Here is a 6046-nt window from a genome sequence, read left to right on the forward strand (position 1 = left end):
GGACCCATCCCCTAAGAAGCTGATTCTGGTCCCATAATATTCATTCTCATTTTTGTGTATCTGTTATTTGCTCCTCCCATAAGTCAGAATCTTTTTCGCTTGATATTTACAGAGATGTGTTAGCATAGCTCCCAACCGTCCCGATTTTGCCGGGAAAGTCCCGTTTTTCTTACCTCTGCCCTGCGTCACAGGCTGCTATGAGATTGTCACGGATTCTCCCCCCAGGTCCCGCTGTGTCCCGGCGCTGTGTCCGCATAGTAAATACTTTGAAAGCCAGAACTCACAGTACAAAATGGCTTCTACAGACATCGGGAGGGAATCCTTTTCAGAGAAGTGTCGGCTTAGCGGAGAGCAGGGACCACGTCATCAGCTTCAGATCAGTATCTGTCCATATATGGTCACTGCATCTCCTAGGGTTCCCCAGAGCAGACATCGGGAGGGAATCCTTCTCAGAGAAGTGTCGGGTGAGAGCAGGGACCACGTCATCAGCTTCAGATCACCATCTGTCCATATATGGTCACTGCATCTCCTAGGCTTCCCCAGAGCAGACATCGGGCAGGGAATCCTTTTCAGAGAAGTGTCGGCTTAGCAGAGAGAGCAGGGACCACGTCATCAGCTCAGATCAGCATCTGTCTATATATGGTCACTGCATCTCCTAGGGTTCCCCAGAGCAGACATCGGGCAGGGAATCCTTTTCAGAGAAGTGTCGGCTTAGCGGAGAGAGCAGGGACCACGTCATCAGGTGCAGATCAGCATCTGTCCATATATGGTCACTGCATCTCCTAGGGTTCCCCAGAGCAGACATCGGGCAGGGAATCCTTTTCAGAGAAGTGTTGGGTTAGCGGAGAGCAGGGACCACGTCATCAGGTGCAGATCAGCATCTGTCCATATATGGTCACTGCATCTCCTAGGGTTTCCCAGAGCAGACATCGGGCAGGGAATCCTTTTCAGAGAAGTGTCGGGCTTAGCGGAGACAGCAGGGACCCCGTCATCAGGTGCAGATCAGCATCTGTCCATATATGGTCACTGCATGTCCTAGGGTTCCCCAGAGCAGACATCGGGCAGGGAATCCTTTTCAGAGAAGTGTCGGCTTAGCGGAGAGCAGGGACCACGTCATCAGGTGCAGATCAGCATCTGTCCATATATGGTCACTGCATCTCCTAGGGTTCCCCAGAGCAGACATCGGGCAGGGAATCCTTTTCAGAGAAGTGTCGGCTTAGCCGGAGAGCAGGGACCACGTCATCAGGTGCAGATCAGCATCTGTCCATATATGGTCATTGCATCTCCTAGGGTTCCCCAGAGCAGACATCGGGCAGGGAATCCTTTTCAGAGAAGTATCGGGCTTAGCGGAGAGAGCAGGGACCACGTCATCAGCTTCAGATCAGCATCTGTCCATATATGGTCACTGCATCTCCTAGGCTTCCCCAGAGCAGACATCGGGCAGGGAATCCTTTTCAGAGAAGTGTCGGCTTAGCCGGAGAGCAGGGACTACGTCATCAGGTGCAGATTAGCATCTGTCCATATATGGTCACTGCATCTCCTAGGGTTCCCCATAGCAGACATCGGGAGGGAATCCTTTTCAGAGAAGCGTCGGCTTAGCGGAGAGCAAGGACCACGTCATCAGGTGCAGATCAGTATCTGTCCATATATGGTCTCCAGGGCTTCCCCAGACACAAGCTCTTTATTTAATTAAATTAAATAAAGTTTTGCATAGGCTGAGATTCAAACCTGGGACCCTCTGCACCATAGACAGGAGCTTAACTAACTGAGCTATAAGCCCAGTGATACAGAGCTGAGGATTTCTGGTAAGTAAGAAGTGTTATCTGCCACTGTTACACTGTGACACAGACTTACTGCACTGATAGAGAGGGATGTTCTCACAGATTATTTATGTTAATTATTGAAACTATTATTATTATTATAAATGTTATTATTTTTATTATTATGGAGACGATTATTAACTCCTCTTGGACCGCCCGCTGACTTTAGACGTCAGCGGGTGCAGGTCCGGAGTCTGCAGCGACGTCTTTGATCGCGGGAGCAGGACCCGGTCTCCGGGTGTCAGAGACACCCGGAGACTCTAGGGAGAAGGGAGATGCAGTTCGTTACCGCTTCTCCCTTCTCCGATCCTCCCTACATCGCGCTGAATGAGCGCGATGCATAGAGGAGCTGAGCGGCGCGGCTGCCGGCTCCATAGACTCGGCGGTCACGTGACCGCCGGGTCTAAAGGGGTTAATCAGAGCTGCTGGGTCTAATTAGACCCAGCACAGCTCTGATCACCTGTCCCCAGTGACAGGTGATCATTTCCCCTGTAACTGAGGCTCTTATAGATGCCTCAGTTACAGGGTAAAACTTGTAATAGAAAAAAAAAGTAAAATGTAAAAAGAAATAAAAGTGAAAATGTCCCCAGGGGTCTTTTATGACCTCATGGGGGACATAAAGTAAAAACACACACACACAAAAAATTAACCCCTTTACGCTCTTCATCCGATATATCGGATGCTGAGCGCAGTGACATAATGCTCAGCGTCCGATATATCGGATGTGAGCGCTACTTGCATGGCATGGCAGCTGGAGTAGCGTGGAGGAGCAGGTGTAGCGTGGAGGAGTAGGGGTTGTGTGGGGGAGTAGGTGTTCTGTGGAGGAGTAGTAATAGCGTGGGGGAGCAGGCGTTCTGTGGAGGAGTAATAGTTGCGTGGAGGAGCAGGCGTAGCGTGGAGGAGCAGGCATTTTGTGGGGGAGTAGGTGTTCTGTGGAGGAGTAATAGTAGCGTGGAGGAGCAAGCGTAGCGTGGGGGAGCAGGCGTAGCGTGGGGGAGTAGGCGTTCTGTGGAGGAGTAATAGTAGCGTGGAGGACCAGGCGTAGCGTGGGGGAAAAGGCGTAGCGTGGAGGAGCAGGCGTAGCGTGGAGGAGAAGGCGTTGTGTGGAGGAGTAGGCGTTGTGTGGGGGAGTAGTAATAGCGTGGAGGAGCAGACATAGCGTGGGGGATCAGGCGTAGCGTGGGGGAGAAGGCGTAGCGTGTGGGAGTAGACGTTCTGTGGAGGAGTAATAGTAGCGTGGAGGAACAGGCGTAGCGTGGAGGAGCAGGCGTTGTGGTTGGGAGTAGGCGTTGTGTGGGGGAGTAGTAATAGCATGGAGGAGTAAGCGTTCTGTGCCGGAGTAAGCGTTCTGTGGTGCAGCAGGCGTAGCGTGGAGGAGTAGGCGTTCTGTGGAGGAGTAGTAATAGCGTTGGGGAGTAGACGTTGTGTGGAGGGGCAGGCGTAGCGTGGAGGAGCAGGGGTAGCGTGGAGGAGTAGGCGTTGTGTGGGGGAGTAGGTGTTCTGTGGAGGAGTAGTAATAGTGTGGAGGAGCAGGCGTAGCGTGGGTGAGCAGGCGTTCTGTGGAGGAGTAATAGTTTCGTGGAGGAGCAGGCGTAGCGTGGGGGAGCAGGCACTGTGGAGGAGTAATAGTAGCGTGGAGGAGCAGGCGTAGCGTGGGGGAGCAGGCGTAGTGTGGAGGAGCAGGCGTAGCGTGGAGGAGTAGGCGTTGTGTGGGGGAGTAGGCGTTCTGTGGAGGAGTAATAGTAGCGTGGAGGAGCAGGCGTAGCGTGGAGGAGCAGGCTTAGCGTGCAGGAGTAGGCGTTCTGTGGAGGAGTGTAATAGTAGCGTGGAGGAGCAGGCGTAGCGTGGAGGAGTAGGCGTTGTGTGGGGGAGTAAGCGTTGTGTGGGGGAGTAGGTGTTCTGTGGGGGAGTAGTAATAGCATGGAGGAGCAGACGTAGCGTGGGGGAGCAGGCGTAGCGTGGGGGAGTAGGCGTTCTGTGGAGGAGTAATAGTAGCGTGGAGGAGCAGGCGTAGCGTGGAGGAGCAGGCGTAGCGTGGAGGAGCAGGCGTTGTGTGTGGGAGTAGGCGTTGTGTGGGGGAGTAGGCGTTCTGTGGAGGAGTAATAGTAGCGTGGAGGAGCAGGCATAGCATGGAGGAGCAGGCGTTGTGGTGGGGAGCAGGCGTTGTGTGGGGGAGTAGTAATAGCATGGAGGAGTAAGCGTTCTGTGCCGGAGTAAGCGTTCTGTGGTGCAGCAGGCGTAGCATGGAGGAGTAGGCGTTTTGTGGTTGAGTAGTAATAGCGTGGGGGAGTAGACGTTGTGTGGAGGGGCAGGCGTTGTGTGGAGGGGCAGGCGTTCTGTGGAGGGGCAGGCGTTGTGTGGAGGGGCAGGTGTTGTGTGGAGGGGCAGGCACTGTGTGGAGGGGCAGGCGTAGCGTGGAGGAGCAGGCGTAGCGTGGAGGAGCAGGCGTAGCGTGGAGGAGCAGGTGTTCTGTGGAGGAGTAGTAATAGCGTGGGGGAGCAGGCGTAGCGTGGGAGAGCAGGCGTAGCGTGGGGGAGCAGGCGTAGCGTGGGTGAGCAGGCGTAGCGTGGGGGAGCAGGCGTTCTGTGGAGGAGTAATAGTTGCGTGGAGGAGCAGGCGTAGCGTGGGGGAGCAGGCATTCTGTGGAGGAGTAATAGTAGCGTGGAGGAGCAGGCGTAGCGTGGGGGAGTCGGCGTTCTGTGGAGGAGTAATAGTAGCGTGGAGGAGCAGGCGTAGCATGGGGGAGCAGGCGTAGTGTGGAGGAGCAGGCGTAGCGTGGAGGAGTAGGCGTTGTGTGGGGGAGTAGGCGTTCTGTGGAGGAGTAATAGTAGCGTGGAGGAGCAGGCGTAGCGTGGAGGAGCAGGCGTAGCGTGGAGGAGCAGGCGTTGTGTGTGGGAGTAGGCGTTGTGTGGGGGAGTAGGCGTTCTGTGGAGGAGTAATAGTAGCGTGGAGGAGCAGGCGTAGCGTGGAGGAGCAGGCGTAGCGTGGAGGAGCAGGCGTAGCGTGGAGGAGCAGGCATAGCGTGGAGGAGTAGGCGTTGTGTGGGGGAGTAGGCGTTGTGTGGGGGAGTAGGTGTTCTGTGGAGGAGTAATAGCGTGGAGGAGCAGACGTAGCGTGGGGGAGCAGGCGTAGCGTGGGGGAGCAGGCGTAGCGTGGGGGAGTAGGCGTTCTGTGGAGGAGTAATAGTAGCGTGGAGGAGCAGGCATAGCGTGGAGGAGCAGACGTTGTGGTGGGGAGCAGGCGTTGTGTGGGGGAGTAGTAATAGCATGGAGGAGTAAGCGTTCTGTGCCGGAGTAAGCGTTCTGTGGTGGAGCAGGCGTAGCGTGGAGGAGTAGGCGTTCTGTGGAGGAGTAGTAATAGCGTGGGGGAGTAGACGTTGTGTGGAGGGGCAGGCGTTGTGTGGAGGGGCAGGCGTTCTGTGGAGGGGCAGGCGTTGTGTGGAGGGGCAGGTGTTGTGTGGAGGGGCAGGCACTGTGTGGAGGGGCAGGCGTAGCGTGGAGGAGCAGGTGTAGCGTGGAGGAGCAGGCGTAGCGTGGAGGAGCAGGTGTTCTGTGGAGGAGTAGTAATAGCGTGGGGGAGCAGGCGTAGCGTGGGAGAGCAGGCGTAGCGTGGGGGAGCAGGCGTAGCGTGGGTGAGCAGGCGTAGCGTGGGGGAGCAGGCGTTCTGTGGAGGAGTAATAGTTGCGTGGAGGAGCAGGCGTAGCGTGGGGGAGCAGGCATTCTGTGGAGGAGTAATAGTAGCGTGGAGGAGCAGGCGTAGCGTGGGGGAGTCGGCGTTCTGTGGAGGAGTAATAGTAGCGTGGAGGAGCAGGCGTAGCATGGGGGAGCAGGCGTAGTGTGGAGGAGCAGGCGTAGCGTGGAGGAGTAGGCGTTGTGTGGGGGAGTAGGCGTTCTGTGGAGGAGTAATAGTAGCGTGGAGGAGCAGGCGTAGCGTGGAGGAGCAGGCGTAGCGTGGAGGAGCAGGCGTTGTGTGTGGGAGTAGGCGTTGTGTGGGGGAGTAGGCGTTCTGTGGAGGAGTAATAGTAGCGTGGAGGAGCAGGCGTAGCGTGGAGGAGCAGGCGTAGCGTGGAGGAGCAGGCGTAGCGTGGAGGAGCAGGCGTAGCGTGGAGGAGCAGGCATAGCGTGGAGGAGTAGGCGTTGTGTGGGGGAGTAGGCGTTGTGTGGGGGAGTAGGTGTTCTGTGGAGGAGTAATAGCGTGGAGGAGCAGACGTAGCGTGGGGGAGCAGG

The sequence above is a fragment of the Engystomops pustulosus genome, chromosome 6, assembly GCF_040894005.1.
Source record: "Engystomops pustulosus chromosome 6, aEngPut4.maternal, whole genome shotgun sequence".
In the NCBI taxonomy this organism is placed as follows: Eukaryota; Metazoa; Chordata; class Amphibia; order Anura; family Leptodactylidae; genus Engystomops; species Engystomops pustulosus.